The 9,226-nt window shown below is 37.3% G+C and overlaps 1 protein-coding gene across 1 annotated transcript in view; it reads right to left on the bottom strand.

The window, feature by feature from the left end:
* Oxct1 (3-oxoacid CoA-transferase 1) overlaps nt 1-9,226 on the bottom strand; it is a 136,697-nt gene that overhangs the window by 70,132 nt on the left and 57,339 nt on the right. The gene's annotated exons all lie outside the window — the stretch shown is intronic.

The raw sequence follows: 9,226 nt of genomic DNA, 5'->3' as shown, positions 1-9,226 counted from the left end.
AGGTGAATTGCCTTCCTTATGCTATTCTATCACTATACCCTCACCAGGCTCCTCCTACAGTGAAGGAATATGAGAAATTACAAGAGATATTTTAGTCATTGTGCAATGCTCATAAAATAGCCAAAAAAAAATCACAGGACATGGTGGATAAAAGCTATTTTCCTTGAAAAACACAAGGACCTGTACTAAAATCAAACAGAAACTCCAAGGAAGAGTCAGTAACCACATGGGCATCCAAGTTGAGCTGATGGGTAGAGATGTATCTAAAGATGAATTAGGGAGAAACAAGGGGTCTTCTTGCCTGCCCTCAGTATCTTCTTTCCAAACTACTCTGCCCTTCTCTATCCAAAGTGGACACCAGGTAAAAAGGTGGCAGAGGCAGGAAGCACAGAGCAGCTAAACGCTGTTGCTACGTGTGGGTTGGAACTTTCAGCCATCAAGACTCATTCCCATCTTACACTTTCCAATTTCAAGACTTCAGAAATGTTCTTGACTATAAAAACATGTTTATTCAGTAATCCATTATTCTAAGGATCTATATGAAGATATTCATGAAAGTATGGGCCATTGCATTCATTATAATGAGTCAGAGACAACCTAAATTGTCAATAGCAGGGAAATGGGAAAATAAATATTGTGCATCCACATGATGAATCAATGGGAATTGACCAGTATGAGAATTCTCATAGTATTTAATGATATCTCATAATTTCATGTTTCATAAATGCAAGATTTTGTATAGTACTTAGAGATATGTTTCATGACAATTATTTCTTTTTTCTGTTATTTTTTGATAAGCATGTGTTAACTGTACATAGTAATGGGGTTCAGTGTAATATTTCAATACATGCATACAGTGTATGTGTACTACTTCAATCAGGGGAATCAGCATTTCCTTTTGGCATAATTATTTCTATACCTATCAAAAACTGAAACACACTGAAATATTAATAATCATTATCTCTAGGTAAAGAGATAAATTTCCCTTTTAAAGGTGGAAAATCAAAAATGTTGAGTTGGGGGCATGTGCTGAAGATTGAACCCAGGGTCTCATACATGCTAAGCACTATACTTCTAAGTATATCCACAATTTCTCATAAATGTTAATTTTTTTTAAGATACAATAGATATCAAGTAAGTGATTTCCATAACTAGGAAATACATAAATGGGGCATGTGTTATTTCATAATTATACATGTATCCTGTTAAAAGGGGGATAAAAAAGGCATGTTATAAGGGGGATTAAAAAAAAGACTAAGCAAAAACGTAGTTTCTAAACCCTAAAAGCAGTTTCAGCATTATGAAATATAAAATAAACTAAGAAAACCCTTTTTGCTTAAGATTTTTTTAAATCTTTTTTAAGTTGTTGATAGACTTTTATTATTATTTATTTTATTTATTTATATGCGGTGCTCAGAATCGAACCCAGTGCCTCACACGTGCCAGGCAAGTGTGCTATCACAAAGCCACAGCCACAACCCCTTAAGATGATTTTTAAGATAATAATATGAATTATTTTCCATGCCTAATGCTATTCCAGAAAATCGGGCCCTCAGATCTCTTGCTTGAATTACTGTAGCAGTTTCCTAGCTGATTCTCCTCTGCCTTACCCTTCAGTAGGAGCAAGAAATATAGTAGAAAAGAAAGGGGGGCGGGGAGGAAGAAGAAGAAGTACTCCAGCCGGGTGTGGTGACACATGCCTGTAATCCCAGAGGCTGGGGAGGCTGAGGCAGGAGGATCATGAGTTCAAAGCCAGCCTCAGCAAAAGCAAGGCACTAAGCAACTCAGTGAGACCCTGACTCTATATAAAATAGGGCTGGGGATGTGGCTCAGTGGTTGAGTGCCCCTGAGTTCAATCCCCAGTACTTACTCTCCACCATACCCCCTGAAAAACAAGAATTACTCCTCATTTACTCTGGAGATATTGAAGATAACCAGTCGCTATTGATTTTTCACACTGCCCCAAAGAAAATTCCCTCAGAAGGCATCAAATCAAGACCAAGTTTCATTATAAAGGACAATTACATCATAACTTTCACAACAGATAGAATAAACACATCTTTGTTAAAAAAAAGAAAAAGAAAAAGGCAAGAATTTAGTTAAATGTAATCAGTTCCACACTTTGTTATCCTAATGCAAATGATTTTCATATTGCAGGCAGCATTTGTCAAAACAATACCAACACTCAAAAGTACTGAAAACTTCCATATAAGAATCAAAGCTTTCTCTGAGTGGGCTAGCAGAGTTAATAGCAAAGGAAGACAATATTCAAGTACAAATCAAAAGAAGAAAACATGTTTTCAGACAATCTGTGAAAAGAGTTTTAAAAAAAGAAGAAAAACCTGAAGAGGCACAAGTGTCTTAATGGTCTCTTAGCAGTAAGAGACGGAGGATGGTGATAGTTTTGTGTGACCTTGTGTGACCTTGAAAAAGAACAGGAAGAAAGAAGCAAAGAGATGATTAAACATTTGGTGAGCTCAGGTGATAACACAGGGATCAGAGGAAATCTGAAAATGATGAGTGAAATGAGCTTGTTAGGGAAAAACAAATTACAGATCACAAGAGTGCTCACTAAACATAGCGGAATATGCCTCCTAAATTTAGGAGAAAAATAAAGCACAAAGAAAAGCAGGCAGATGTCAGTGTCCTCAGACAAGATCAAGAAGAAAGGTAGCAAAGAACAACCCAGACTTCTCCTGGCACTATGAATAGTTCTCATGTGGCACCATCTGGTACAACTAGAAATCCAGACACTTGAGGTTTCTCTAATTAGTACTTGTCTTCAGTTATTAGCAGGAAAATAGAGGCTAGCAAATGTTAATCATTATTGATTTAAACTTTTTGAAAGGTTGTTTTCTCTGCCCTTCACCCTCCCTACTTTATAATTCTGGGAAAAGCTCAGAGAAAGATCAGTATTCATCTCTTGGTGACAATGCCTTTGCATTTACTTGCAAACATTATTTATATCTCAGGTAAGGGAACAGAGGAGCTGCAAGGCAATAACATTCTTATTTTTTTATTTTATTTTAGTGACAACTTCAATCTGTTGTTGAAGCCACAAAAGTGGGCCCAACTCTAAAGATTATTGGTGAAAATGGCCGCTACATACCTGCCAAACGCTGAGTGCTGTGCTAAATGAGGGCTCTGGGGGGAGGGAGGGGAAGACTCACATTCCAGACATTTTTTTTTTCTTGAGTCATTTTGACTTTTAAAAAGTTTAGGAGGAATATTTTTCTTTTTCCAAGAAATAAAAAAGCAGACAACAAGCAATAAAGTCTAGAATCATGAGAAACACTAAGTAACCCCAAATAGCAAGAAGCTGTGGAAGAGGGAGTCGTGAGCAATAACAGAATGTTGTAAGTAAGATGCAGAGGTGCTCTGGATGCTAATTTAGCCCACAGAATGAGTAAGAGGAAAAAGGGGAGGACAACAGGTAAGATATCAGTCTCAAAAATCAAAAGGAAGAGGAAACCCACCCACAAGAAACAGGGCGATTCTTCTTAAATCTCCTGTAAAGGGATGATACCACCAGTACAAAAATATAGGAGAAAATAGAAGGAAAGCTAAAATGGCTTAAGAACACATGAAAATGGTCAGAGATGTCAACACAGAAATGCACACAGACTGAACAGATGAGTGACTGCCAATGAATTTGCAAAACAGAGCTAGCCAGGTTATGAGACTCACTTCTTTATGCACAATTCTCTTCGTCACCACTTAAAAACGGTGGCCGACAGGAGTACAAAGTCATTACCAAAGCCTGGTAGATCAGATCTCATGCTGACAGACATTTTACAATGTCCCCTGTACATAAACTAACCAAAGGACATGTCCAGGAAGCCAAAGACCTAGGGATAAACTGGGGCAAAGAATATTTAAAGTGAGTTTAAAAGGAGCGGGAATGTTGCCGATGGCCATATAATCAGACTGGCTCACCCAACCAAAGATGTAGAGATGATATGTTTTTAATAGAAGTGACAAAACTGGCACAGAAATAAGACAGTGATGTCATGAGAGATGCAAATTATTTGAACACCTTTAGTTTGTCATATTCTGCTGATGAATTCTGTATTGCCTTCTGACATGTTCTACCTTTCAGAATGAAACAATGACAGAAACTATGATTCAAGACTCCTCACCAATAAGGACAGATTTGCTTGATAAAGTAGAAATGATGGAAATCTTGAGAGAAAATTACAAGATAAAATTGGAATTTGTAATAGACCAGGAAGTGAAAACTGGACATACATAGAAATATATTCTGGTCTTTGAAGAAAAGCAGACTTCATCAAGTTTGGAGAAAAGAGGAGCAGGATCAAATGGTCAGAAAGTGCAAATGGCAAATGGACTTGCGAAGAACATGGGGATCTCAAAACTCCCATTCTGACAGCAAGAAAACGGATCGATCATACACAAAGAAACAAGTGTACCTGGGCCCGGTGGTACATGCCTGTAATCTCAGCTACTAGGGAGGCTGAGTCAGGAGGATCAGTAGTTCAAGGGCAAACTCAGCAACTTAGTGAGACCCTGTCTCAAAAAAAAAAAAAAGGAGGGGGGGGGCTGAGCATGTAGCAGATGGCTGGGCATGTAGAGCACTCCTGGGTTCAATTACCAGTACTAGGGCAAAAGGGCAGGGGCGGTGGAGGCGCTGATAAGAGTTTGGTAAGTATAAATAACATGGCTAACTATGGGTCATGGGTCTCTTCATATTTTCAAAGGGTTCACATGAAAGACAGACATGTCTGACCTAGATAGAACAAATGGAAGCCACCCTAAACCTTAAGAAGAATGTCAAAAGGTATAATATTGGAATAAGATGAGGCTTGTCCAAAATGATAAAGATGATGAAAAGATGGCTATTGGTATAATTTTGTCACTGCTACCAAAGAATTCGGAAATGAAAATCGTCACCACTTGAGCAGACAACAGGAAAAAAACAGCCGCTCAATTCCATTTTGTTTTTCTCTTTTCCACCAGGGAGAAGGAAAAAGACAGACTAGTATGGCTAAGGAGGAAGTGAGTTCCAAGAAGACCTAACCTAGGTTTTCTGAACTAACTCCAGACTGCAGACCTCCTCCCCAAAAATTATTCCCCAGGATTCTCAAAGAGTCTGAAGGTAGGATCAAATAATTATAGTCAAGTGCAAAATGGTGGAAGCAACAGCATATGGAGAGAAGCAAATATACTCCTTCTCAGAATGAAGGCTCATGCACAAGAGCATTCCAGAATGGATTATTAACAGATGGTGTGTGCAGCCATAAAAAGAGAACAGAATATTATTGGACGGCAGTATAAGATTCTCCCCAAATAAAGTTGTGCAAAATGAACTTCATTAATTTGTGATGGGGACTAGTACAAAGGTAGGCCAGGAGAAAACTGTGTGATTTCATGAAGCACTCTACCAAATTCCTGGCGTAAGAGTTTTGTAGACAGTAGGAAAATGTCACTCAGGTTGATCTACTTCAACTCAACAAATACAATTTAAGCACCCATTAGATTCAGCAAAGAAGTAAACAGGATGCCTGCTCTCATGTACAGATGTGTAGATAACAACAACTTAAAGAACCACAGAAGTATTTGAAGGTTTGACAGAACCTTAAAAGGAAGTCTCCAATGCTGTCTTTTAACTTTTAGAGGAATATGAACTTCTTTAAAAATCTGATGAACACTACAAAATGTATTTACATGTGTTTTAAAAAAAATCTACACTCATAAAATCCTTCACAAGATTTTAGTATACTGGTCCTTATACCTCTTACCATGTCTATCATCTGGCTCCGAGGCTAGATCTCAGATTAAAAGAGAAACCCCTGCTCCGGAGGTTTCATGCCATTAGTCCTACCCTTCTCACTTATCTTTACCAAGGTCTTAAATGAAGAAAGGGAGGTGAGCATTCTGGTTAAGGGCCAAGGGCTTCTGAATACAGCTGGCAATTCTGAACAGATCCATTCCTGTCTTTGTTAAGACAAGAAAATCTCAGCATTGTGCCTCCAAATATTTACTGAAACCATCTGGGTAAGAAACACCATATTCAGAAAGTTCAATCACTCTTTTTTAATTTTTTTCTTTTAATATTTTTTTAGTTGTCAATAGATCTTTATTTTATTTATTTATATGTGGTGCTGAGATTAAACCCAGGGCCTCATACTTGCTAGGCAAGTGCTCCACCACTGAGTCACAACCCCAGCCCTCAACCACTCTTCTAAATGCTCCAAGAAGCATAAGTATGCCCCTGGAACAAATCAGTATCTTTAGAAAGAGTCAGTTCTTCTTTCTTACAATCAAGTCTTTTCTTGCAATTAAAATGATGCCTAAGGATCTGGGGATATAGCTCATTTAACATTATCCTTGAAACTCTAGCCAGAGCAATTAACAAAAGAAAGAAATTAAAGGGATACAAATAGGTAAAGAAGAACTATCACTATTTGTTGATGACATGATTCTATATCTAGATGATCCAAAAAATTCCACCAGAAAATTTCTAGAACTAATAAATGAATTCAGCAAAGTAGCAGGATATAAAATAACATGCATAAATCAAACATTCCTATACATCATTCTTTATAAAAATAGAAAAAACAATCATGAAATTTATTTGAAAAAATAAGAATAGCTTAAAGCAACAGCTTTAATAATAGCTAAAGCAATCCTTAGCAAGAAAAGTGAAGCAGGAGGCATCACAATACCAGATCTTAAACTATACTACAGAGCTATAGTAACAAAAACAACGTGGTATTGGCACCAAATTTAGACTTGTAGACCAATGGAACAGAATAGAGGACACAGAGACAAACCCACATAAATTCGGTTATGTCATACTAGACAAAGGTGCCAAAAACATTCACTAGAGAAAAGATAGCCTATTCAACAAATGGTGCTGGCAAAACTTGAAATCCATATGTAGCAAAATCTCACCCTGTATCTCTCACCCTGCACAAAAATCAACTCAAAGTAGGTCAAAGACTTAGGCACTAGAACAGAGACCCTGTGCCTAATTCAAGAAAAAATAGGTCCAAATTCACCATGTTGACCCAGGATCTGACTTCCTTAACAAGACTCCTAAAGTGCAAGAAGTAAAATCAAGAATCAATCAATAAAATGGATCAAAGTTAAAAAAAAATTTACTCTCTCTTTTTTTTTTTTTTTAAATTTACTCTCAGTAAAGGAAACAATCAATAACGTGAGGAGAGAGCCTACATATTGGGAGAAAATCTTTATTGTATGTACCTCCAATAAAGCATTAATCTCTAGGATATATAAAGAACTCAAAAAACTTAACACCAAAAAAAAACAAATAACCCAATCAATAAATGGGCTAAGGAACTGAACTGACACTTCACAGAAGAAGAAATACAATCTATCAACAAATATATGAAAAAGTGTTCAACATCTCTAGCAATTAGAGAAATGCAAAATCAAGTATTCTAAGATTTCATCTCACTCCAGTTAGAATGGAAAGCAACAAGAATAAAGGCAACAATAAACGTTGGCGAGGATGGGGTAAAAAAGGTACACTCATACATTGCTGGTGGGACTGCAAATTGGTGCAACCACTCCGGAAAGCAGTATGGAGAGTCCTCAGAAAACTGGGAATGGAACCACCATTTGACTCAGCTATCCCACTCCTTGGTTTATACCCAAAGGACTTAAAATCAGCATACTATAGTGACAAGCCAATATTTACTGCAGCTCAATTCACAATAGCTAAACTTTGGAACCAACCTATGTGTCCTTCAACAGATGAATGGATAAAGAAAACGTGGTATATATACTCAATGGAATATTACTCAGCTTTAAAGAAGAGTGAAATTATGGTATTTGTGTGTAAATGGATGGAGTTGGAGAATATCATGCTAAGCAAAATAAGCCAATCCCAAAAATCCAAAGGCCAAATGTTTTCTCTAATATGCACATGTTAATTCACAATAAGGTGTGTGTGTCAGGGGGACACTAGAGAAGAACAGCATTACCTTAGATTAGGTAGAGGGAAGTGAAGGCATATGGGGGTGGGAAAGATAGTGGAATGAAACAGACATTACTACTGTATGCATATATGTAACTACATGACCAGTATGATTCTGCAACATGTACACGCAGAAAAATGAGAAATTATATGCCATCTATGTATGATATATTAAAGTGCATAAATGCATTCTACTGTCATATATAAGTAACTAAAACAAATAAAAAAAATTAATGCCTGAGATAAAATTCTGTCTGGTTTTAGTAGCAAGAACAGTTGCACTTTACCTGATCATTAGGTTTCCTTTTAAATTATAGGTACTGTTGACTATATAGTTATGTACTTTAATTTTTGATTGACATTTCATGACTCAATCATGTCTTCTGCCATTATGGAATTATGTTTTGGTCCAATCCTGGCTCTACTGTGTAGCCCTAGCATTGCCATTCCTTCTTCTTAGAGCTCTACTTTGAACTGAAGGAAGCTATCTTGTACACTTTCTGTCCTGTAAGCCACTTTATATCATCTCTGCAACAAAAGGGCTGAAAGTTAAACAGTATGCTTAATCAAATTGGAGAATGATAGAAAGCCAGAAAAAAAAAAATAGCTAATACAAGGGTGACAGACAATGATGTTTACTTGTAATAGGGCCACTCCTTTGGGGGGGTCATCTGTGGTAGAGTTATTTCTGCTTCTCCTCTCTTTGCCCTTCTACTAGGCTATTTCCCTTCCTAATCCTTTTAAAAGAATTATGCCCCCCCCTTCCTTTGCCAGGCATAAATTCTGAGATGTTAACTGCTAAATAGTCTTTCTTTAGGTTTACAGAACCCAGAACATCTGGTGGCCTTTGTAACTGCTCTCTTCGGTGCATGACCTAACACAAAAGTTTACTACTGTGAGATTTAACTTGCAGAAAAGAAATATGCATGTTTTAAGAAAATTCAGGAACTATTCCCAAGAGATCAATAAATGTCAATTCTGGCCCAAGAAAGGAGACACACACTTTGGTGAAGAGCCCACTCAGCACGGCGCAGCCTTACTACCCACCATCTCACTCGACTTCCTTCCTCCCCTAAAAGCCTTTTACGCATCAAGTTCCCCAAGATGGAACTCTGAGGTTGAAAGCCTCTCCATCTTCTCAAGATGCCAGCCCTAGGACAAATCTGATTCCTTCCTATTACTCTCATCTCCAGAATAGTGGCCCTCGAGCGGCAAACAGTCAGACCTTAATCTGATAATATTAAAAAAAAAAAAAAAAAAAAA

This window comes from Marmota marmota, unplaced genomic scaffold, assembly GCF_001458135.2.
Source record: "Marmota marmota marmota unplaced genomic scaffold, marMar, whole genome shotgun sequence".
Taxonomy (NCBI): Eukaryota; Metazoa; Chordata; class Mammalia; order Rodentia; family Sciuridae; genus Marmota; species Marmota marmota.
The sequence above is the reverse complement of the archived record's forward strand: the minus strand, read 5'-3'. Positions and strand labels throughout refer to the sequence as shown.